Here is a 12,524-nt window from a genome sequence, read left to right as displayed (position 1 = left end):
GAGGCGGTGGTGCGCTGGGCTCCTAGAGACTGAAAGCTCGTCCTGGGCGGCGGCGCTGGGAATGCTATCTTTCCACTTTCTTTTCCCGCTTCTCGTTCCTCTCCTACCTACACCCGTACCCCACTTCTGGTTTAGCCTTGAGGGACCCAGATGTTCTCACATTTGACCTGCCCCCAGCCTCATAGCGAGAAGGACAGGAGAAGGGCCCAGGGTTTGGAATTTGAACAGGGAAGGCGCAGGCTGCTTTGACAAAGAGAGGATTCCCAGAGAAAGGGTCACCGGACACCCTGCAAGGGAGACTGCTTCCCAGACAGCCGACTTCACTGGAAGTCAACTAATGCTTCAATGGAAGAAGGGCTGTGCAGGCGGGCCCCTTGGATTTTCGCAGTTTCTGACCTCCCCTTCTATCCATCCCCGAGTCCAAATATTCAAATTTGATAAGCGCGGTTTTTTGCAGGCCTCCCTAAGGGACAGTGCTAGAGTTTGAGGTGGCTCGTGTTTCTGGAACCCGGAAGCATTCACAAATTGGAGCACACAGTTTTCGGGGACATTGAACTCCGCCCGGGGATCCAAAGGAATTCTCTGACCCAGCAGTCCCTCCGGTTGGGTTGAAAAGGAGACCGCGTAGCTTGAAAGGGAATCGCGATACCTCTACAGACCTCCAGGGGGCAGCATCGACCGGGGGATGGAGTTCGCTCGCCATCTGCTGCCTTTCTTGCTCACGAAGGCTGCGAGGCTTCTTCCATGCCCCCTTCACGCTGAAGCACCGAGGAACTCTTCATTCAGCCTGAAATCCCTCCGTCCTGCGGCTTAGGTGGGACCTTGTGACACCCAGGCTGAAACTCAACTTCGGGCGAGCATGACTGCTCCTCAACTCCCCCTCACTTCTTTCCTTTTGTTGACAGCAGACACACGGGTCTCACCGACCCGGAAACATCTGGGATCACTCCCTAGGACGGGGCTGTGTCAATATCCTCCTTCCCTTTGCTAATCTCTAAGAACGGTGCCTGTATCTGGTACAAGGGTCCCTGTTCTTACCTAGTGTCATACTGGAAGGACTTGGAGGTGTCTTATGGATTGTAACAGCACCCCCACACTGTTCAGGGATCTCTGTCCTTTAAAGAAAAATAATTTCCCTCTGTTTGTCCACGTCTGTACCCGGGGCTTGCCCTGAGTTATTTCTTGACTGTGCTCTCTGGGAAACATTTACTCAGTGTTCGACAGCTCTGTTTCTACATAATATAGGGGTGCCCATCTCAGTATAATTTTCAAACTATTGAATGTGGACATGTACTCCGAGGAAAAGAAATAAGGGACATCCTCCTTTCTTCCCATCCTATCAATATAGACCCACCCACCCTCCACTTAATAAGGGTGGATTTCAGGAAAGCAGGCATTAGGGGAAGCAGGCAAATTGGCTAGGTTCCAACAGATTTAGGTCAAAGGTTCAAGGAAAGGAGAAAGCAAGACCAACACAAAACTTTGAGGAGAATAGAGATCAGCTTTCTTCCTCCTGGGAATAATGGATACAGTAATTCATGTCGCACTTTAGAGTGTAAGGAGTGTTTTCAGATACAGTATTCATGAAACCAAGACATATTTATTGATATCCTGCTCTGTGTTCTGTGATAGGCACTGTAGATGCAGCAGAGAAAAAATCAAAGCCCCTTATCTCATACATAGAGCAGTTATTTCATCTCCCTAAATTCACACACCTGCCCTCTGTGGAGCTGTTCTTCCCATTTCATATGCTTGAATAAATAATGAGCCCAACACCACACAGCCACTCAGTGGCTTGAACCTTCTGTGCCCACAGCCACCCTTTGTTCCATGACTCCAGGCTGGGAGTCATGAAGCTGAGGAAATGGCTGGCTTTAGAGAAATAACAAATTACAAAGTAAGAGTAAATTATTGGAAGAATATTTACAGAACTGAAAGAAAAGCTGAACAAGCAGGTTTTGGAAAAGGACAAGCCGGGACAGGTCAGGGTCTAGGTAGCAGGGACCAGGGCTCAGAAACCTCGTGGGCAGGAAGTGGCTTGTTCTCCGGACCTGGCTCCCTTTTCACTCTGACACATCGCTGGCTCTACTGCAGGGCTCTTACCCAGGACCCCAGAGGACCTGTAAATGAGGAGCGGGGAAAATTACATTTCATTTTCACTAACCTCAAACTGAAATTTAGCATTTCCTCCAATGATAAATGCAGTCAACAAACCACAGCAATATTAGCAGTACCTGTGACTGTCACCAATAGAAATCAGACTTTTTGTATCACCTTCCAGTTGCAGAAATTTCAAGATGTCATATGTGTTCATCATTACTTTGTGGTCATGGTCATGGTTAGACCACCACGAGATCTTATCGTTACACATTTGTTTTTTATTTTGATAATTGTACTTCACTGTAATTGTTTTCTTTTATAATCCCTGTGTTTTATTTTATGCTGCTGAAAAATATCCTGAGACTCCATAGACTTCACCAGTCTGCCAATGGGGTCCAAAGTATTCAAAAGGTTGAGAATCACTAGATCTCTGATGAAATGTCAGTTTGCTGTAATCATGTTAATGACGAGATACTCTCCCCGGGGACCAGCCCCCTCCCACCGCTCCCTGCCTGCTGTGCCACTGCACGGAGAGTGTGCACAACACACACACACAGCCCTTACCCTCCTCAACTCCCCCAGTCCAGTTCTCACCTCACCCCACTCAGGTACGATCTGCAGCTGGACTAGCCTGCTCCAGGGTGAGTGTCTACATCCTCTGTCTGTAGGCCATTTTTGAGTGACAATAACGTAACTGCCACATACTGACTGTTTACCTCTTTCCAGGAACTGCCTTTTGTCCACTTGGTTGAATTTGTTCATTGAACTTTTTCTATTTTATTGATGTCATCTCTTTATTGTTTCTCCTGGTTGCTGTGTTTGAGTTTCAGATTCTAACCTTTTACTAGTGTTTCCAGATGACTCTCACATCACTGGTTTTTAGTCCTGTCTCCTTTTCTAACATATGGATTTAATGATAAAAATCTCCCTCTAAACTGTTCAGTTGTATCTAACAAGTTTTGCTATGCCTTATCTCTTTCTATTATTATGCAGTCAAAAGGTTTTCTAATTTCTATTGTATTTTCCTTGGTCCAAGGATTATTTAGAAATATTTCTTGATATCTAAACAGTTTAATATTTTCTTATCATTTTATTGTTGATTTCTACCTTTCTGAGAACATATACTGAATAGTTTCAATCCTTTGACTTTTTTTGAAGCTGCTTCTATGATATGGCATGGTGTAATTTTGGTAAATAAAATTTGATATACAAAAAATGTGGATTCTCTTCCTGTTGGAGGTCATGTTCTATATTTGTCAAATAGGTCAAGTTAATTGTTCTTCAGTTGTTCTGTGTCCTTACTGATCTTACCTTGTTTTTTTCCTATTGGTTGTTGAAAAGGGTATGCCATTTCTTCCACTGTGAATGTAGATTTAAATTTATTTTTCACTTAATTTTGTCAAATTCTGTTTTGTATATTTTAACATGTGCTTTTGGATATATATTACCTTGGGTTTGGGGAAGGGAAGGAGTCATAAGTATGTGGAACTGCGATATCCTATTGTCTCTCAAATGGAATTAGGATCAGGTTTCAACTTATCTTTAAGTTCAGGACCTGGATCCGAGTCAGAGGAGATGGACACTGCTGCTGGGAGATGGTGTCTGGTAGGAGAGACCCAGGACACAGCTACGGAGATGACCATGGAGCACTCAGGGTCCAGGGCTCTCATCCGGGTGCTTGAGGATTCGCAATATAGCTCACGTGTAGAAGAGGGAGGCACAGCAACTCCTTGAAGGGAACATGGATGGGCCAGGCCTGGAGCTGGTAGTCAGGAGGTGGGAGGTCCCCGCATCTGCACAGAGAAGATCTGAGAAGACATCATCCTCACATTTATATCCCAGGATTCTGTGTAGGGCCTGCCACCTCTGGCTGGCCTCATTAATAGTCCCACGTAAGTCCTGACAACAGCATCTGTAGGCATTGTCACCAGCTCGTGTTTATGCCGTCTGTGCTTGAGCCCCTTGGCAATTGCTTTTGACATGACTCCTGGTGTTCATGTCCAGATGTACCTCATTCTTTCTTTTTTTAAAATTGGGGAATATTGGGGAACAGCGTGCTTCTCCAGGGCCCATCAGCTCCAAGTTGCTATCCTTCAATCTAATTGTGGAGGGTGCAGCTCAGCTCCAAGTCCAGTCGCCGTTTTCAATCTTAGTTGCAGCGGGCACAGCCCACCATCCCATGTGGGAATTGAACCAGCAACCTTGTTGTTGAGAGCTCACACTCTAACCAACTGAGCCATCCGGCTGCCCCAGATTTATCCCATTCTTCAAAAACACTCTGGATTTCATGGTTACTCCAAGATTTAATTAACTGGCCTGAAGTTTTCTCTGGTCCCAAGCTTTGTTTTCCTCCTTTACTTTCTGAAGATTTCTAATAATTTCACTTGGAAGTGTCACTGCCTGCATTCTTATTCCTGAGTTCTCTCTGATTCTTTTCTCTGCAGGCCCAGGGCCTAATCCAGGGCCTGCAGAGAGCTGATACCTAGTCTCAGCTGCTAGAATTGAGGTGAGTAAGGAAACCCCAGAGTGTAGAAATATGTTTTCTCGTTTCCAGCCACTATTAAAAGCCTTGGATGTAATTGAGTCGAACCCACCCCACAAAGCTTCCCTTTTGATTAACTCAAGATAAACTGATTTGAGACTTTAATTATATCTGCAAAATCCCTTCCCAGCAGCACCCAGACTAAAATTTGAATAACTGCGAGAGGATGTGCTCGCAACCAACTGGGGCAATGATTCCAAGGGTCCCTGGGCCCCACATTCCCAACTGCAAAATGTGAGGTTGTTGCATTTCTACAAATGAGCCCTTCCCCGCACCCCAAGTCACTGCCTGAGTTAATGTAAATGAATTCAGCGATGTCCTTTGGGACACCTGATGTCCTTTGGGTTTGGCCTCTGAGAGTGTCTGTGACTGAATGGAGGGTTAAGAGACCAGGTTTCATCTGGTTGCGGGTGGAAGCCCCTTCCATGTCTCACTCCTTCTGAAGCACGAAACGGAATTTGGATGCCGAAAGCCTCTGCTGGCTTCAGAGGACACTGAGGAAAGCCTCTTACCCACCCAGCCTTTCCTCCCTTCCTCTTGAGGTTCCCTCAGCCTGATAACCTACCATCCCATCCCGTGCTTGAGCAATGGTTTCATGGCCATCAAAACACCTTCGATGGAGGACTGAAGACAATCCTCAGCTTCCTCTGTGTTCCTCAAACACACAGAGTCCACACCAGCTTCAAGCCTATCCGACAAGGAGCTTCCTGATTTGTCCAAACGTAGAACACTCTTCTCAAAGGGCTTCTCTGATCTCACTCAGCACCACAAAATCCACAGGCTGGAACCTAGTTTTGATGGTGACAGCTCACTCCCGGTGCATTCTGGGTGGCCCAGCTCCTCTCAGGTTTCCGGCCCAACAGTTTTTGCTGCAGAGACAGCTTCTTCTTGTGGTCTTTGCATTTCTTTTTTGGCATCTATTCCTCCTTCAGCTGAAACTTTGCCACCTTGACATGTAATTTGTATCTTCTAATTGCATCTTTATCTAAAAATGTTAATGCTAGATCCCCAGGTCTCCTCTTCAAATAACAGAAAAGCCCATCTCCTTCATAATTTCTTTGTAAAGCTTGACCTTAAATTCTTCTGAGGATCTCTCACAATAATGCAAGATTTGAATATAATGCAGATAAATTCATCCACTGTAATGTGTGGAGGCAAACCAGAAATATATTTGTATTTCCAACTTTTTCAACATGAAATCATCTTGATTCCATCTCTTCTTTTACCTCTCCTCTTTTGGGGATCAGTGGGTTTGGGGGTTTTCTTTGCAGAAGTTTCTCTGCATCCCCAGCACTGACATCTTGTACGTTTGCAGTAGAGCTAGACACACCACCATTAGAGAAGCCATAATGGGCCTGATGCGTAGCAACGAAAGCTTCCATGGTCTGGGGGAACCGAGCTTTCTTGTCCGTCGTGGGGGTGGCCGCTGGCCGCTGCTGGAAAGAATCCATTTTCCACAGGATCTTCTTTGCGGTCCTTGGTGTTTCCATATAATTCTTGCCTTTGCAACTGCCCATCAGCCGTGTCATTCCCACCCAAGTGGTTGCCACTTGTATTTCCCACCTAGCGCAGAGCCAGGGGCTAGGTGAGCGAAGAGGCTATTCTGCTGGGCCTGGGAGCCACCACCAAGCATTTCTGAAGTGACTGCCCAGGTTCTGTAAACATTTAACACCCTAAGTCATTGAATCACCACATCAACCCTGTGAGGTAAGACTATTATCTCCACTTTACAGAAGAGAATACTGAGGCTCAGAGACCTTGCCCAAGGTTATAGACAGCTCACGCATAACAGGGCTCGGATTTGAATCCAGGCAGGACTGCTCCAGAGGCCACATCTGTAACCAACACTTTTTATAGCTTCCAAGAGACTAACTGCATGAAACCCAGCCTGCCTCCCTCCCTGTTTGTACCACTTAGTAGTGCAAATATAAACTCCGTAGTCCACCCAGCCTATGGCATTGTTGTCTCCACGACACCCTGTACTTTCTGGCTGTGACCCAGCCCTCCACTTGCCCCCTCCCTAAGCTACCCTCACACCCTCTAATAAATGGCAAATCTCCTCATATTCTCAACTTCTCCTTGGAGCGCTCCCTCCGCTCCCTCCACTTCCCGGCTTTAACTGAAATTTAACTCTCCCTTGAGGGCACTGCCTCCTCTGCAGGCTTCTGAAATGAGAGCTGTTTATTTTCTTGCAGATGAGGGTGCTTTCCTTGCTCCCATTGCTGCCTCCAGACTACTCCTCCTCCAAGCCCCAGTTTCTAGTTTAAAGTAACCCTCTGTCGCCAAGGCTCAGCCATTGGGCTGAATTGCCCCCTTCCTTCCTCTGTGGTACTTTCTGCCACCTGCCAGTCCTCTCCACCTTGCTCAGGGGGACGCGGGCACCCACGGGCGATCTCTGCCTTCCCATCTCATTGTCCACACAGAGGACCCGTCCCTCACCTGACCTCCCAACCACTTGGTGACTTCATCCCCTGGATGCTTTCCATTCCAAACCATGCACCTATTTTCTTTGTGACCTTGTCATCTGACGCAACCCCCACCCCACCTTCAAAAATCACTCGTTCAAGCAGCCTGCCTCAGCCCCCATTCCCTAACCTTCCATCCTTCAATCTGTCTACTCCTCTCACAACCATTTTCAGTCTCCCGGGACCTCCAGACCCATGGTGTGTCCCTGCGTGCAACCCGCCAGGGCCTCCTTATCCAGCTTCACGGCATGGCCCTTCATCTCAACAATTCTCTTGACAATATCCGAAACTTGCCTCTATATTTTTCCTTTGGCCCCTATCTGGCATAACCTCAAGCCCAGATGCGCCCAGTGAGTTGTTCGGGATTTTACTCTCAGAGCTGAGACGTGTTGGAGGAAGTCACACAGCAGGACACGGTCAGCACTGCTCAGTCATGGTCAGACCCTAAGGACGCCCCACGTTGCTGAGTGACCCCACCTCACCGTGACGGTCATCGGCAACCTTAAATTCCCCGATCCCGGAACCTGTGCGGCTCTCTCTGTCTCTCACCTGACTCAACTGATATCTAGCTCTTATGTCACAGAGAAAACTGAAGCCATTGGAGGTGAGCTCCCTCAACTGCCTATTACCAGGTACACGCTGCACCTGTGCCCACTGGCTCCTTGTTCCTCAGACGACATAGAGTAGGGCAATGGTTCGCCAACTCTGTGTGCCTCAGAATTGGCTGGAAAGTGTGTAAAAGCAAGTTTCTGATTCAGTAGGTCAAGGTGGGAGAAAAGGAGGCTGGAATTTTTATTTGTGACTAGTTTCCAGGCGGTGCTTGATGCTTCTGGCCTGGGGGCCCCACTCTGAGAACCACTGGAGCAGAGGAGCTGCCTCCTCCTGCCCAAGGCTGGTCTCTCTAGCTGTGTTTTGCATCTCATTTCCTCAATTAGCCCCTTTACCCTCTTGAATCTGCAACCTCTCCTTCTCAAAACAAAGCAAAAGCAAAACCCTCCCTTCCTCCACCTCGTTTCTTCCTCTGGCCGCTCCCTGTTCGTCTCAGTCGCTTCATCCAGCCTCCTTCTCACATACACAGTGCAGGTGCCTGATTAGATCCTGGTTTGAACAGGCCCCTAAGAGACACTTGGCGGTTAACTGGGAAGAGTGAGTATATTCTGCATGTGGACAATATGAGGGACCCCTGTTATTTTCTTGGCTGCAATCAGGGCAGCAAGGCCCCGTGCTTACGTAGGAGGAAGTTCTTACTTTTAGGCGATGTATGTTGAAGTGTTAAAGTGTGAAGCATCGTGATTTCATAAATTTTCACCTGGTTCAAGAACTATGTACAAATACATAAATATTTGTATGTATGTATGAACGATATTTGTTTTTGTTTGTTTTTTTAATTAAATTTATTGGGGTGACAATTGTTAGTAAAATTACATAGATTTCAGGTGTACAATTCTGTATTACATCATCTATAAATCCCATTGTGTGTTCATCACCCAGAGTCAGTTCTCCTTCCATCACCATATATTCGATCCCCCTTACGCTCATCTCCCACCCCCCACCCCCCACCCCCCTTACCCTCTGGCAACCACTAAACTATTGTCTGTGTCTATGAGTTTCTGTTTCTCATTTGTTTGTCTTGTTCTTTTGTTGTTTTTGGTTTATATACCACATATCAGTGAAATCACATGGTTCTCTGCTTTTTCTGTCTGACTTGTTTCGCTCAGCATTACTCTCTCAAGATCCATCCATGTTGTCACAAATGTTCCTATATCATCTTTTCTTACCGCTGAATAGTATTCCATTGTGTATATATACCACAACTTCTTTATCCATTCATCTATCGAAGGACATTTTGGTTGTTTCCATGTCTTGGCCACTGTAAACAAAGCTGCAATGAACATTGGAGCACATGTGTCTTTATCTCTAAATGTTTTCAGATTTTTTGGGTAGATACCCAGGAGAGGGATTGCTGGGTCATATGGCAATTCTATTCGTAATTTTTTGAGGAACCTCCACACTGCCTTCCATAACGGCTGCACCAGTCTGCATTCCCACCAACAGTGTATGAGGGTTCCTTTTTCTCCACAGCCTCTCCAACATTTGTTACTATTTGTCTTGTTGATGATAGCCATTCTGACTGGGGTGAGGTGATATCTCATTGTGGTTTTGATTTGCATTTCTCTGATGATTAGTGATGTTGAGCATTTTTTCATATGTCTATTTGCCATTTGTATGTCCTCTTTGGAGAAATGTCTCTTCAAGTCCTCTGCCCATTTTTCAATTGGGTTGTTTGTTTTTTTGTTGTTGAGTTGCATGAGTTCCTTGTATATTCTGGATACTAGCCCTTATCGGAGGCACTGTTTGCAAAAATCTTCTCCCATTCAGTTGGTGGCCTCTTTATTTTGTCAATGGTTTCTTTTGCTGTGCAGAAGCTTTTAAGTTTCATATAGTCCCATTCGTTTATTTTAGCTTTTACTTCCATTGCCTTTGGAGTCAAGTTCATAAAATGCTCTTTGAACCCAAGGTCCATAAGTTTAGTACCTATGTTTTCTTCTATGCAGTTTATTGTGTCAGGTCTTATGCTTAAGTCTTTGATCCATTTTGAATTAACTTTGGTACATGGTGACAAATAGCAGTCCAGTTTCATTCTTTTGCACGTGGCTATCCAATTCTCCCAGCACCATTTATTGAAGAGGCTGTCTTTGCTCCATTGTATGTTTTAGCTTCTTTGTCAAAAATTATCTGTCCATATTTATGTGGTTTTATTTCTGGGTTCTCAATTCTATTCCATTGGTCTATGTGTCTGTTTTTCTGCCAATACCATGCTGTTTTGATTATTGTAGCCCTGTAGTACAAGCCAAAGTCAGGAAGTGTGATACCTCCATTATTGTTCTTTTTCTTAAGATTGCTTTGGCTATTCGGGGTCTTTTGTGGTTCCAAACAAATCTGATGATTTTTGTTCTATTTCTTTAAAATATGCCATTGGGATTTTGATGGGGATTGCATTGAATCTGTATATTGCTTTGGGTAATATGGCCATTTTAACTATGTTGATTCTTCCAATCCATGAGCACGGAATGTCTTTCCATTTCTTTGTGTCTTCTTCAATTTCTTTCAAAAATGTCTTATAGTTTTCAGCATATAGGTCTTTCACATCCTTGGTTAAGTTTATTCCTAGGTATTTTATTCTTTTTGCTGCAATTGCAAAAGGAATTGTTTTTTTATTTCTTTTTCTGAGATTTCATTGTTAGTATATAGGAAGGCAATGGACTTTTGTGCGTTGATTTTGTAGCCAGCAACTTTACTGTATTCGTTGATTGTTTCTAATAGCTTTTTGGTGGAGTCTTTAGGGTTTTCTATATATAGCATCATGTCATCTGCAAAGAGTGATAATTTAACTTCTTCATTCCCAATTTGGATGCCTTTTATTTCTTTCTCTTGCCTGATTGCTCTGGCAAGGACTTCCAACACTATGTTGAAAAGCAGAGGTGATAGGGGACATCCCTGTCGTGTTCCTGAACGTAGAGCAAAGGGCTTCAGATTTTCTCCATTAATTATGAGATTAGCAGAGGGCTTGTCATATATGGCCTTTATTATGTTAAGGTATTTTCCTTCTATACCCATTTTATTAAGTGTTTTAATCATAAATGGATGTTGTATCTTGTCAAATGCTTTTTCTGCATCAATTGATATAATCATATGATTTTTGTCCTTTATTTTGTTTATGTGATGTATCACATTGATGGATTTGTATGTTGAACCATCCTTGTGCCCCGGGATGAACCCCACTTGGTCGTGATGAATAATCTTTTTAATGCATTGTTGTATTCGATTTGCTAGAATTTTATTTAGGATTTTTGCATCGGTATTCATTAGAGATATTGGTCTGTAGTTTTCTTTTTTGTGCTGTCCTTACCAGGTTTTGGTATCAGGGTAATGTTGGCCTCATAAAATGAGTTAGGGAGTACTGTCTCTTCTTCAATTTTTGGAAGAGTTTGTGCAGAATTGGTATTAGATCCTCTTTGAAGGTTTGGTAGAATTCACTAGTGAAGCCATCTGGTCCCGGACTTTTGCTTTTGGGAAGGTTTTGGATGACTGATTCAATTTCGTTACTGGTGATCGGTCTGTTTAGATTTTCCAGTTCTTCATGGTTCAGCCTTGGAAGGCTATATGTTTCTAAGAACTTGTCCATTTCTTCTAGGTTGTTGAATTTGGTGGCATATAGTCCTTCATAGTATTCTTGGATGATCCTTTGTATTTCTGTGGTGTCCGTGATAACTTCCCCTTTTACGTTTCTGATTTTGTTAATCAGTGTCTTCTCTCTTTTTATCTTAGTAAGTCTAGCCAAGGGTTTGTCAATTTTGTTAATCTTTTCAAAGAACCAGCTCTTTGTCACATTAATTTTTCTATTGTCTTTTTGTTCTCTATTTCATTTAGTTCTGCTCTAATTTTTGTTATTTCCTTTCTTCTGCTGACCTTGGGTTTTACTTGTTCTTCTTTTTCTAGTTCTTTAAGGTGTAACATGAGGTTATTTATTTGGGAGTTTTCTTGTTTCTTGAGATAGGCCTGTAATGAGATAAATTTCCTCTTAAAACTGCTTTCGCTGCATCCCAAAAATTTTGGTAGGATGTATTTTCATTGTCATTTGTTTCTATGTATCTTTTGATCTCTCCTCTAATTTCTTCTTTGACCCAGTCCTTCTTTAAAAGTATGTTGTTTAATCTCCATGTATTTGTGTTTTTCCGCTTTCTTTTTACAGTTGATATCCAATTTCAAAGCCTTGTGATCAGAGAATATGCATGGTATGATTTCAATCTTCTTAAATTTGTTGAGACTGATTTTATGTCCCAATATATGGTCTATCCTTGAGAATGTTCCATGTACACTAGAAAAGAATGTATAGTCTGATGTTTTAGGATGAAGTGCTCTATAAATGTCAATTATGTCCATTTCATCTAATGTGTCATTTAGGGCTACTATTTCGTTATTTATTTTCTGTTTGGATGATCTATCCATAGCTGTCAATGATGTATTTAAGTCCCCTAGTATAATTGTGTTTTGGTCAATTTCTCCCTTTCGTTCTGTTAGTAGTTGCTTGGTGTATTTCGGTGCTCCCTGATTGGGGGCATAAATATTGATGACTGTTATGTCTTCTTGTTGTATAGTCCCCTTCACCATTATGAAATGTCCATCTTTCTCTTTTGTTATCTTTTTCACCTTGAAGTCTGTTTCATCTGATATCATTATGGCTACACCTGATTTTCTCTGGGTACCATTTGCTTGGAGTGTCAATTTCCACCCTTTCACTTTGAGTCTATGCTTGTCCTTGTAGCTGAGATGTGTCTCTTGGAGACAGCATATGGTTGGGTTTAGTTTTTGATCCAATCTGGTACTCTGTGCCTTTTTATTGGTGAGTTCAGTCC

The 12,524-nt window shown here is 43.6% G+C and overlaps 1 pseudogene; it reads right to left on the bottom strand.

Moving 5' to 3' along the window:
• Positions 1-5,038: 5,038 nt before the first annotated feature.
• On the bottom strand, positions 5,039-7,601 carry LOC109450910 (17S U2 SnRNP complex component HTATSF1; annotated as a pseudogene).
• Between the last annotated feature and the right edge of the window lie 4,923 nt (positions 7,602-12,524).

Source organism: Rhinolophus sinicus, linkage group LG05, assembly GCF_036562045.2.
Source record: "Rhinolophus sinicus isolate RSC01 linkage group LG05, ASM3656204v1, whole genome shotgun sequence".
NCBI classification, from domain to species: domain Eukaryota; kingdom Metazoa; phylum Chordata; class Mammalia; order Chiroptera; family Rhinolophidae; genus Rhinolophus; species Rhinolophus sinicus.
This window is presented reverse-complemented; position numbering and strand designations above follow the sequence as displayed.